Consider the following 13,401-nt stretch of genomic DNA (forward strand, 5'->3'; position numbering starts at 1 on the left):
CAATAACCAGACCACTTCATGGGATTTCCAAGAGTCCAAGGCAGTTGAGAGCTACTGTTCTTCATCAGGATTTGGGAATTTCAGGTCCCTGTCCTCTTCAGGAGATTTTGAACTTAAAAAAAAAATCCAAATATTTACCAACTTGACATAAAATATGGCTTTATTAACCTAATAACAGAGACAGTTCTAGGTGGATATGCTGGATCAGCCATCTGTCACACATCAACACCATTTCATGAAGAATACATATTTAGAAGTTCTAGCCATAGAAATATTTTTAGAATACAAAAGAACAGAATGATTCTTGGCATTGATAGACATATTCAGTTAGAGGTTTTTTTTTTTTTTTTTGTGCTCAAAGTATCCTAAGCAATCAATTGACATCCAATATAAAATAAGGATACTTGGAGAGTTCAATGTCAAAAGTATGAATGTTGCTCTGTTTGGGGAAGGTGATTTTTAAGTTAAGAAAAGGATTTTAAAGCTAAAAGAAATCTTAAATCTGAATAGTGATTCGCTGCGGGCCAGGGCATAGCTCAGCAGTACAAGAGCCTGCCTGGCAAGCGCAAGGTCCTGAGTTTGATCCCTGATACCCTGCTCTCCCCAAATAGTGGTTCACTGCATCTGTATTCAACATATTTAGCTTGGAAGGAAATTTGTTAACAGTATTTTAATACTCCTAGAATAAAATGGATCCCCTCCTCCCTTTCCCTCTCTCCTACTTCTCTTTCCATTCCTCCCTACCTGTGGGGATTGAACCCAAGGCTTTGTGTATGCGAGACAAGTATTCTACCACTGAACTATATCTCTCAGCTCTAAAATAGACTTTCATATCCTTTTCAGAAAATAAGTTAACTGATGAAAAATCATGCCTGTGATAGGTAACCAAGTAACCTTACTTTTAAATTACATAGAAGGCCAGGCACGGTGACACATGCCTATAATCCCAGCATACAGGAGGCCGAAGCAAGGGGATTGTTCTACATCCACAGCCAGCCTGGGCTGCATAGTGAGTTTGAGGTCAGCCTAAACTGCACAGTGAGACCTCATTTCAAGAAAAGAAACTAACCAACCAACAAAACAAATAAAAATAAATCACAGCTATTATATTAAGGACTGGAGTGAGAACTACAATTCCAGCAGAAATTAAAAAAATAAATAATTAGGAAAAAAGGACAATTTTAAAAAGAGGAAAATTATTCGTAACAAATACGACAAAACTCGGCATCCATTACAAAGAAGTTACCAAAATCAGTTAAAAAAAAAAACTCCCAATGAAAAATGGATCATGCAGGTGAATGGATAATTATACAAGAAAAACAGATTGAAATTATAGCCAAATTGCAATAGTCAACTTTACTAGAAATGTAAATTTGAATAATAGGTTTCTCTTTTACCCCTTCCACCATCAACTGACAAATATCCCTGGTTTCTCTTTGTGTGTGTGTGTGTGTGTGTGTGTGTGTGTGTGATACCAGAGATTGAACTAGGGACTTTGTACTCGTCAGGCAGGTGCTTATCCTACTGAGCTAACTCCCTGGCCCCGTAGCTTCTCTTAATAAAAACTGTAAAACTCAACGAGAGCAAAGACACTGCAGAGCAAGTGAATGCTTTCACACACTGGTGACCTAAATAAAACCAGCAGAAGCTTCAATGGAAAGTGGTTGGGCCAAAACATGAAAGAGATTACCATGGCTTATACCTGTAAGTAGCAATTATGCTGCTAGAAATGTATCCTTAGGAATATAAACCTAGGTAGAGAATTTTATAGAGTTGGTTATGACAGATGATGCCTAATAGCAAAACATGAAAACATATTATCCCCCAAGTGAAAGAATAGTTAAAAAAAATGTATATGAAATCAAGAGAGAAACTTAATGATACAAATATTGGGGACATGAAGAAGTGAGGGGTAATAGTGCTTGGTCACCACTAACTTCTTCTTTGCTTCCATGTAGCTTTTTATTATTTGTAAATCCTCTACAAGAAGCATGTATTCCTCCTTCAATTAATAGAGCAATTTTAAACCACTCACAAAACCTGTAGCAGAAATGCGCTATAAATTTCTGCAAGTTGCCTGAGGACTACTAGGGGTGATAACACCTATAAATCTCTTCCACATGAAGGCTTTTTTTCAGAAACAAATTCAGTCACTAAAACAGGCCAAGAACGATGTAAAACATACAATTTATTTTTTAATGATATGTTTTGTAGTGAGAAAACGGGGACAGCATGTGACCTTCAGATATGAGATGTAACCTCCTTTAGGTTTGTGTTTTATCGTCTTCACTATTTACATCCTGACCAAACAATCCCCCAGGAAGTGAAAGAGATAATGCTTAATTTAGCAAAGGCCTCACAGGAATGGGAGAACAATTTCCTGAAAACAAATACTTAATTCAAGGGGTTACTCTTTTCTCCCTGTGGAAGCTCTTGCCAGCCGTCCCTTCTGTCTGCTTATTGAGCTTCTTGACTTTCCGGTTCTCTCATCCTCCTCCCTTGCTCAATGGTAGGTTCTTGGGGGCTCAAGTCACAGCCTGCTCATTTGTGTCTCTGCTCCTTCATAGAATGCAAGGGCCACAGGTGCTTAGCAAATGCTTCTCTCAATGAAAGAAAGCAAGAATAAAGTAATCTTAGCCAGCTCTCTAAAAAACTTGCTCTATGTATGAAAAAAGGGAAGTTTTATCAACATTAAACATTATCTGGGTCCTCAACAATGTCGGCACCCAGCGTTGTACCTGAACAGCCACCAGACTAAATCGCTGCTTGGTTTCTTCATAGCTCTCCATCACTAGGTGTTCAAGCTCGAGACTGAAGGAAAGCTTCGTGGTGAGTAAACTAAGTGTGTGCTCTGCTCCCCAGGGATGCCAGCCCTTCTCCCAAGTCATCAAGGGAAAAACCAGTATAGAAACTCCCACTGTCTGTGGCTCACAGCTTCCAGCTAAGGAATATTTCAGTCCACCCTGGTTTGTCTGAAGGTTCACACAACACAGCTCTTTTTCCCCCAGGCTGAGGTGTCTGCACCTCATTATCCTGACATTTAGAAGGGGCAGGCACCACTCCTGGCTTCTTTGCTGCTGAGCCAATGGCAAAACTTAGGTTTGGTCCTATATGGGATACTCTTCTTACACTGCAATTATTCCCAATGCCAATGGACTAGTGGATGCGAAATACCAAAGCAGAAGTCTGAGCTAAGCTGCAAAAATGGCAAACCGAGGTGGTGGGGCTCAGGGGTGTAGGCACCTGCAGATAAATAAACTTCCACCATTCTGATCCCTCCTAGAGAGGATTTTTCCAGGTGTGGTAAATCTTCCCAGTTCTGTCCATGTCTTTGCATGCCAAGATTATGAGTAATACTGATAGACAGGAATTTTAGATCTGTTGATTTGAGATGGAGATGGGATCTACTGAAAATTGGGATAAAGGTCAGATGTGCTTGCCAAATGACAACTGAGATGGAAATTAATGGTTCAAGTCACAAAAGGTTTCTCTAAACAATCATCTGACATTCAAGTCCTTTCCTTAAAGGCAATTAAAATAAAATTGGCTTCTGTTGTTGCTGCTGCAGTACTGAGCACTGAACCTGGAGCCTTAAGCCTGACAGGCAAGCACTCTGCCACTGTGCTATACCTCTAGGCTCAAACCGGTTTCTTTTATTTCTATATATCTATATATCTATATATTTTTTTTTTCCAAATTTTAAGGGTTGGTAAGAATTCTGCCTCTCCTCTGTTCTAAACCTTCCTTTTAATATATATTCCTTAATTTCAAATCTCCAAGTGTAAGGCATCACCAACTTGGGCCATAATACATGTGCTCCTATTTCTGCCATCTTCTATCCAACAGTTTTACACAATAACGTCTTTAAAAATTCCAGACATACACATTATTGGAGAGGACAATATTTTTAAAAAAATATTTTTATTTATTTATTTGCAGGGATTGAACTCAGGCCCTTGCGCTTGCCAGGGAAGTGCTTATTCCACTGAGCCATCTCCCCGGCCTCCTTGGAAAGGACAATATTAAGGATGGGTTTCTGCCATATGAAACTCTGCCAGGATCAGCATGGCGGAGATCTATCATGGCATTGGGTCCCAAGACTAACTTCCATGTTCTTCTTCTAGTCCCCAAATAAACATCCCACTTCCTTTTTGCCCACATGCCAACTCCCCCAATCCTCTCCTAACACAGTAATCTGCCCTCCCATGTAAACTCCACCCCTAGTCCAAACCAATAAAAACCCAGAGGGGGTATAGCTCAGTGGTAGAGCATTTGACTGCAGATCAAGAGGTCCCCGGTTCAAATCCAGGTGCCCCCTGGCTTGTGTTTTCCAAACCAAAGTTCTTGCGCTACATACAACCCTCCTAAAATCAAACCAATAGAAACCCATGCTGCAGCCCTCCTGTGCAAGCAATAAAGCCTTCTTTTTCTTCTGTCCTGTCTCTTAATTGCACCAAAAAAATCTTACAATTAACTCCCCAGCTTTAGCTACTCTCACTTTCCCCATGATTTTAAAGACCTACCCGAGTGTTGTTCTATGATACTGAGTTAACATGGGGATACGTGCTGTCTGATGGGGAGTTAGTGAGAAGCCTGGATGATCCCATTTATTCTTTATGTCAAAACTGTTGGTCCTTTCTTTTATTTGCTAATTTTCCCACGGGGTAATTACTACTAAATAGGGGAGAAGTAGTTCAACAAAAGCATTTTATTGAGGGCCAGGGTCATTTTAATCATGTTAGCCTCAAGACCCTGCAAAATATCACTTGGGAAACAGCGCAAAAAGCACAAAGACTGAATTACAGCACCCTTTAACACACCTGAAGGAGCTCTCGCAGCTGATATTTTTATAATGATTTACTTTTTTTTTTGGCCTCTGAAAGCAGAGCTTAAAACATGCCAGCTTCATTATATAAGAATATTATCAACCAAAATATTTTAACTTTTATCTTGCGACTAATGAACTTCCAGAGAACTAAATGATTGCACAGTATTTACTGCCCATTTAACATCGTCATTTTTGCTATTTTCTACAGAGAAAATATTTTCCAATTTATGTGTCAAACAGTTAAATGGGCTTGAATTATAGACTTTTTTTTTAAATGTTGGTTTTCTCTACAGTTATATATAAGTGTAGTGGTTTTCTCTACAGTTATATATAAGTGTTTATTATAAAATGAGTTAATGCATAGAGTACTACTTTATGCTCTAATAAAGATATCAGTGCTTTTTTTAAAGTATTTATTGCAGTCCATTTTAAAGGAGTTTATGAGCCCACTTACCAGGTGCCAATTTATGAAAAAAATCGTTCTTTTACTCAAGCCACTATGACACCTGGCATCTAAAGCTTTTTTCAATGCTTACGACTCTCAAAGGAAAACTCCTTGCTACTCAAACTGATGGTGAAGTCACAGTCACCTGATCCATAATAACAGTAAATTCCCTGAGCAGGTGGAATGGGATTGCACCCATGAGCACAGGACCCAGTTTGGATTTTATCAGGTGCTGCACCATGAGGGGATCACTTTTCATCCCTCTTTATTTGCAAGGGCGGCAACATAGAGAGCATTCTCTACTCTATAAATCCTGGCCCAGGCAAGACCATGCAAACTTTAACAAACCGATTGAATGAAGAACCAATCTTTCTTTGATGGTGCAGAGCCAACATTTTATCTTGCCGTAGTTCACTCTCACCTCCACCCTTTGTGGTTGCCAGGACACCATCCTGTGACGCATTAAGTTTTCCTGAGCCTCCTTACAAATCCCTACCCCCAAGCCATTTCCTGCCATTTCAATTGTCTTTTTATCGCGGCTATCCTAGTCTATGTGTTTCTTAGATCTTGAACAGCCCCTAATTCTTTATTATGACTCAGTGTGGCTTAATCAGACCCAGCCATTCCTGGAACCTTCAAGAGAAGACATTTACAAAGGTAACAATTGTAGAGCCTTGTTCACTTAATTATGCACACATGTGCAATAAATGAACATATACACCATATATTGCTTCTCCATTTTTTGATACAGGAGGAAAATATCGGGAAAGGGGCAAAACCCACAAAAATCTATTCTAGCAAACTTAATTGCTATAGCATTGACTTGCAAATACCTCAGTAACACTCAGTTTTGCTTCAATAATGGAATGGACAATGTTTTTAAAAGATTAAAGGCAATTTATTTTGTAATGACAAATAAGAACATGGTGCTGTATCAAGAACAGAGGTATTTAACATGACTTATTAGAAAAATATGTACTGTACACTTGCCCACAATGTGTTATGTTCTGATATTTTCAGCAGTCTTCTATTTTTGTTATTTTAAAACAACATTTAGGGCTGCTGGATAGCAGATGGAATTTTTCCTCTCCACCCACTTCTTGGTGCAAAAGGAAAAAAGGTTCTTTGCTTCCTACATGGAAGGAATAAATTCCTTATAAATTCTTATAAGCTCCTTTTCTTCATTTTTGTCAACTTAAGTATCTGAAATTGCCAAACTTTGGGGGACTCAATTTGAGGCAAATAGATAACAGAAGACATTGTGTTTTTGAATACATCTGCCTGCATGATGCCTGCTAATGAAAGGCTTTCAAGCCATAGATACATATGCTTAACATTCATTTCTTTTAAGCCAGGATTGAATCCGAGTCAACTTTTTAAATAAAAGTGAAGTACAGTGTATTTCAAGATAGAGCTAATAAATTAGAACTGAGCTATACCAAATATTTTGTCTTCACTGGAACTCACATCCCTGGACTTGAGGGCTTCATAGCAAATCTTTAATGCCTATGCTGTTTCCTGCTTCATGTGAAACAAAGAGGACTATAAGAAAAGGAGGGTCAGGAACCTAGAGAGGACAGGGTGTGGCCTGTTCTTTTCCCACAAACTCATTCCCACACTGCAGTAGAAAAATCTCAGAGTGTAGTCATCTTTCTCTCGCTTGGATTCTTCACAAGAGCTTGGTATTGCTCTAAGCACACAATGTCTGGCTAGCCCAAGGTCCTCCATCTTCCGGGTGCTGAGTCTCTAACACCTGGCTTTTCTCTCCCAGCTCCTGGAGTTGCCATCTCCTGTCCTCTCCAGGCGACGTCAGTAATCACATCTCCCCTGTCCTCTGCTGCAGTGCCCAACCCTCCTCATGGCTCGTTGCTTTTCTGGCCCCTTAGAGTCGCCTTCTTCTTATGGGCCATGTGCATCACCACCTGGACTAGGTGAGGCCCCATGTGAGAGGCTTCCATAGCATCTGCTTGCCACATGGGTAATAAATGCAGACCTGGAATTTCTTTCTTTCTTTCTTTTTTTTTTTTCTTTCATAGTACCAGGGATTTAACTCAGGACCTTGTGCTTGCCACGCAGGCTACTGAGCTATCCATTGAGCTATCTCCCCGACCCCAAGACCTGTAATTTCTTATACAGCGTCAGTTCCACGAGGGCAGTGATTTATCAGGACGGTCCCTGAAGATCCAGTGCACACCTTACACTGGTACCCATGCTTCTCTATTCCTTGACATCTCTGTATCTGTCCAAGGCTCAGGGATCCAGGCTCATCATGGAGATAGCCTGTATGTGCATTGTTTCTGTAACTTCTTGCCATCAAATGTCCATTATAAACCTTAACAAAACCAAACTACCATAAGTTTCTACTGATACATGACCAGACACCAGTCTAGGAGGCATTAATACTGTTGTGTTAAAGTAGGCTAGACCTGTGTAGACAGCGGTAGAGAAGAATACATGTGGTTGCTGGTGTGACATGGCATTGTGTGTGTGTGTGTGTGTGTGTATGTGTATACACATGAACAAAAGCCAAAGAAAAATACCCAGTTTTCAATAATTCATTTTAATAATTTCCCAACTACACTGGAGAGGACACTATTATTTTAATTTTATAAGAATAAGAATCTATTACACACCTATAATATTCAAATGATGGAACTTAACAAAAAAAGGGTATACAGATGAATGTCCATTTTGTATCTGTGTATTCAAAGTGGTTAGGATAGATATATAGTTACATTCTCTTAATGAATAGAATGATTTGTTCTAATGGTGTTTGTAAATAGGATATCATGTCCGCATCTTGTACAGCAATTAACCACTAAGAAGAATGTGTGCAGTGTGTTAATTATTGAAACTGTCCTACCGATTTGATTTGAAATTGTCTCATTTCTATTTATTTATCAATAAAACTATGGCAAAAAAAAAAGAATAAGAATCTAATACACTTAGAGAGCAGCATCTGTATTTTAGAAAAATAAAAGATCCTTTGACAACACAAGTTTGATAAATCTAACTAAGCCAGTAACCATTTTCTTAATTGAGCCTTTTGAAAGAAACTTTAATGTCTTCAGAAAAATAAACATAGCACAATGATAAATTCTTCTCTTAAAAATCACTGAAACTAACTAAAAAACATTAGGGCTTGCAATGAGATTCTTTTGAGAACCTAAAAATACAGCTAATGAGCAGATGGTCACATCAGACAGCGTGCACACGTCACTGACTTGCACCGGCAGTATATAGCTGCCGTTTTTCTGAAGGAAAAAAAACCTATAGAATTTAAAAAGCACACAGAGGGACCCAAACTTTTAAGCCTTGCTCCTGAAAAGATAGGAAGAGCACGGATGGCTGCAGTCATGAAATGTGCTGAGCAGAGTTCTTTGCCTCTCTCTCAACACTTGTGAAGTGATTTAGGCACATCATTAAATGCTCTCCTGAATGGCTACTTGGTTTCCAAGCATAAATTCTTTTTCAAGATAGACTTCAAACTTCTTGGAGGCAAGAACCATCTTCTGCTACTTTTCAATCATTTAGATTAATCCTGATTAAAAGTGGACTGAAACAACTCTCCAAAGGAAGATACTTCACTACCAACACAACACAGTCAGGACTTTGTTAATAAAGGAAATCAGTCTCAGCTCACAGGTGGGCAACTTAATGTCCTACAAACTACCTGTCACCTCCAAATTTAGGCTTCCAATACACAACAGTAACATTATAAAATTCTATTTTGGTTTCTCAGTTAAATCAATTGGTGGCACATGCCTATAATCCCAGCTCTTGGGAGGCTGGAAACAGGTGGATCACTATAAGTCCGATCTAGTAGTGAGACCCTGGACACCCTGTAGACCCTTCCCTAAAATACAAAAAAATCATATCAAATAAATATCAAATAGTGTTGAGACTGCCTGAAATCTGACTTACCTAGATGCATAATACAAGTTTGAGCACCAAATGATAAGTCCTCATTCCTATTAGTATTTCACAGAAAGTGAACTGAAGATTTTGACCTTACATGTAAGTGATTTTCAAAAAATACACAAAATAAAGGTTAAATACAGAGATTACATTGTTAATGTGTAATGTAACAGTAGCTGAGCCATGGCACACACCTGTAACTCTAGCTGCTAAGGAAGCTAGGGCAGGAGGAGCTCAGCCTCGCCACTTCAGGGAGACTCCATGTCAAAATAAAAACCCTGCGAATGGAGCTCAGGAGAAGAGTGCTCGCCTAACACGCTCAGACCTGGGGTGCGGTCCTCAGAACCGAGGTCAGGGAGGTCAGAGCAGCCAGGTTACTCCAAACCACTCTTTCCCCAGTGATGCTTAAACAAGGAGCCCTTTGACGTAGTAGGTAGAATTCCAGGATGAGGCTGCAGGAAACAGGGAAAGGGAAATTCCGGTCGGGGCTGAGTGATAGAGACCCTGCCCTGGTGTAGGCAGCAGACTAGGCCAAGATTCAGCTCCAGGATTTGCAAAGTCCCCTTCCCACTCATATTTCACGAGTGAGTTAGAGGAGGGGAAGGAAGTAGGGTGGGTTCTCAGACTTCACAAAGGAACTGAAGATAATGGGGTGGGGCGAGGCTGGGATACAGACCACGGGAAACTACTGCTAAGTAAGTTTCTCACATGCATTTGATAGTTCTTCATTTCTGTAAGGAGAAATTAGGAAGTGAATTTAGGATCTATTGTTGCTATTCCTAGGCTGCAATTTAATATACTACAAAGCATAAACTACATTTTAGCAAAAATACAGGGTCAGCTTTCTGATAACTGATATAGTCACAGGCTAGGAAGCAGGAGCCACATCTAGCCATATACTTTATTTTTTTCTTTTCTGTATTTTAGGGAAGAGTCTACATGGTGTTTCAGGGTTTCATTACTAGATCAGACTTATAGTGATTCGCCTCCTTACAGCCTCCCAAGAGCTGGGATTATAGGCATGTGCCACCGTGCCCAGTCTCAATTGCTGTCTCAGCATGCACTGGGGGTGGGGCCCGCATGGCAGGTCCAGGGATCAAACCACCAGCTCCTGCTCCTGCTTGCAGGCGCTTTAATCCACTGAGCTATTTGGCCAGCCTTAGCCATATACTTTATTTTTATTTTATTACTATTTTTTTCTTTTTGGCGGAACCGGGGATTGAACTCAGGCCCTTGCACTTATTCTACTGAGCCATCTCCCTGGCCCCTAGCCATATGCTTTAATACAGCTACTTTGAATGTGGACACTGACAAGAGCTTTCCAAATCTAATTTAAACCCGAGTTAAGCAAGACTATCAGCTTTCCCGTCCCTCCCCACCTCCACCACACCATCCCTTCCCCAATCCCATTCTGTCTCCTGCCTCCCGGGCTGCCAGTGCCTTTGTTCTCCTCAGGACTACCCTGCTTCTCATCATCTCGGCTTCTCACAAGCCTGTCGGGTCCACGCTCACTCGAGGAGGCTGCGGGAAGATGCACCGCGGAAGCAAGTCTGCTCTCGACCAAGCGAGCTCCACTCCGTCATGCCTTAGGCGTGGCTTTCTAACCCATCAGATTTGAGTAATACTGCGCACATCGCAAAGACCTCACCTCACCCTCCTTTTTCTATTATAAAATCAAATATTGGCCCCTCACTCTTTCTAAAATGAAGTGAAACTCGCCAGCCTTCAAAATCCTGCAGCGTGGACTCTCGATCTCTTTCCTCAGCCTCCTTGGTACTATCTCCTTCCTGACCCCTGGCTCTTGGTACAGCCCTTGGCAACACAGAAGGACTTCCAGTTTCCCCACACCATGCTGTGCCTCAATATCTCTAGTTATTTTTTTCATGCAACCTTTTTTTTGGTGTGTGTGTGTGTGTGTGTGTGTATGTGTGTGTGTATGTTTGTGTGTGTGTGTTATAGGGTCTCACTATGCAGCTTGAACTCATAGTGATCTTCCTGTTTCAGCCTCCCCAATGCTGGGATTATAGGCATGCACCACCTCATCCAGCCTCGGTAGCCAGCTCAGTGCACCCGGGGCATGGGGCTGGCATGGCATTTGGGACTGAGGATGAAACCCAGGTCCTTGTGCTTGCCTAGGCAGGTGCTTAGATTGCTGAGCTATCTCTGTCACCCTCATGCAACTCTTTCCACTAAGTTTCCTTCAATTTTTCTTTCCTATTAAAATATTTAACTCCAACTCAAAACCTACTTTAAAGGTTAGGTCCAATTCTACATCTGCCACCAGAGAGAATCCTTTTTCCCCAGCAGTAAATTCTTCTTCCTACCCCCCCCATACTCCTTCCATATCTTTCCTATGTTCTTAACACAGTCTCCATATGTTTTTGTTACTCAGTTTAATAAAATTTCCCAATACTGGGAGTGGTGGTGCATGCCTGTAGTCCCAGCTCTTGGGAGGCTGTAAACAGGTGAATCACTACGAGTCCGATCTAGTAATGAGACCATGAACACTCTGTAGACCCTTCCCTAAAATACAAATAAATAAATAAATAAATAAATAAATAAATAAATAAAATTTTCCTACAGCCAAATGTTACATCTTAAGAAGTAGGAGCCACCATAGTTATCTAAGTCTTTTATATCATTAACTTAAATAAAATTTAGTAAATGAATGAACCATGAAGAGTATTCTAGAATAACAATATTCATCACACCAACTCAGGCCACATAGTTCAGGAGTGTAACTGTAAAAGAAGGCCCACACAGCACTGCAGAAAATGGCAAAGACTGGGCCAAACAAGCCAGCTCATTTGGGCAAACAGAGATCCTCTCTGCTAAAAGCATTTCAAATGAATCAGTCTGAAAAGAAAGGTTATATAGTCTCCATACTGTCAGCTGGAGCGTCCAATTAACACTGCATTAATGAGACAAGTACTAAGATCTCAGATATTCAAACTATGTTACAGGACCATTAAAGCAAGGTCCATGACTTCTCTGATTTTTGGCAAAGGTAACCAGTTATTCTAGTGGAAAACATCTTTTTTTTTTTTTTTTTGGCGGAACCAGGGATTGAACTCAGGCCCTTGTGCTTGCCAGGGAAGCACTTATTCCACTGAGCCATCTCCCCCACCCTCTAGTGGTAAAGATAGTATTCCTATGCCTCCCCTGTACCAAAGAGATCTTGGTCAAAATTCCAAAGTTCTGTAATATAAACAGTGCCCACACCTGCCCTTATCACTCCTCAGGGCCAGCCAGCTGCGCAGTCATACACACCAAAGCACAGGCCACCTCCTTGGTTCCCTGAGTCATGGCCCTGGCTCTGGTTAGCGCTTCTCGCCTGGCCACTGTAACAGCTTTCTCAGGTTCTCTCCAACATTTCCCTCTTCCTTGCTCAATATTTCCCCTGACCTAATGCCAGACAGATCTGACAGAGCCCTCACCTGACTGTGTCACTTTCTTTCTTTGATGGCTTTCCAAGGCCAGAAAGGCAGGCCTCAACTCCTCAGGTGTTTTACTGGGTCTTTCACAACAGAATTTTAGCTTCTCCCATCTGCCCTTTCCCATTCCATATGAATCATCCAAAAGCCAATGATGTCTTCCTGCTGGTTTCTCAAGCCAAAGTGCTCGCCCCTGCCCTGCCCTTCTCTATGATTTGGTCATTATCCCCAAGGTCAAGAACAGAAGTCCCCTATTGGTAGCACAGGTCTCTTCATCTACTGACATAATCATGGAATTAATACTAGGAACTAGAATGCCTACTCAAGAGGTAATTTCTTGAAAATACTAATAACTAATTTTTAATCTTCCTATCAGAATGTTTAGAAGACACAGCCCATTTCCACCTCTTTTAAGCCATCACATAACAATTTTCAACACCTATAAATGAATGCTGCCTAATTTTTTCCTCCAGCTAGTTAACATTTAATAGGAAAACTAAGTGCCTCCTGAGGAGCCTGTGACAGTTACACATTTACCTTCTTTAAAAATTTTTTTTCAGAAATATCTTGGCATAACCACAGAGTAAAATAATTCGATTGCACCCATTTATAATTATGGCAATTACCAGTTTAAGAAAATATTAGCAGTCCGTACTCAGAAAGGCTGGATCCCCTTTAATTTGTAACAAGATACAACAGCAACATAGGCTTTGTCCTATGGAACTCAGTCATTCCCTGTACAGTAGTACTTGAATGTAACTATCTCACTTTGGTGA

At 40.7% G+C, this 13,401-nt stretch overlaps 1 protein-coding gene and 1 non-coding gene across 2 annotated transcripts in view; one reads left to right on the top strand and one right to left on the bottom strand.

The window, feature by feature from the left end:
* The window catches only part of Rapgef5 (Rap guanine nucleotide exchange factor 5), a 234,306-nt gene that overhangs the window by 96,919 nt on the left and 123,986 nt on the right, over positions 1-13,401 (bottom strand). The window lies entirely within an intron of this gene.
* On the top strand, positions 4,247-4,318 carry Trnac-gca. Its single transcript has one exon. It is a non-coding gene; the product is annotated as a tRNA-Cys (tRNA).

Source organism: Octodon degus, unplaced genomic scaffold (genome assembly GCF_000260255.1).
Source record: "Octodon degus isolate 3935 unplaced genomic scaffold, OctDeg1.0 scaffold00015, whole genome shotgun sequence".
Classification (NCBI taxonomy): Eukaryota; Metazoa; Chordata; class Mammalia; order Rodentia; family Octodontidae; genus Octodon; species Octodon degus.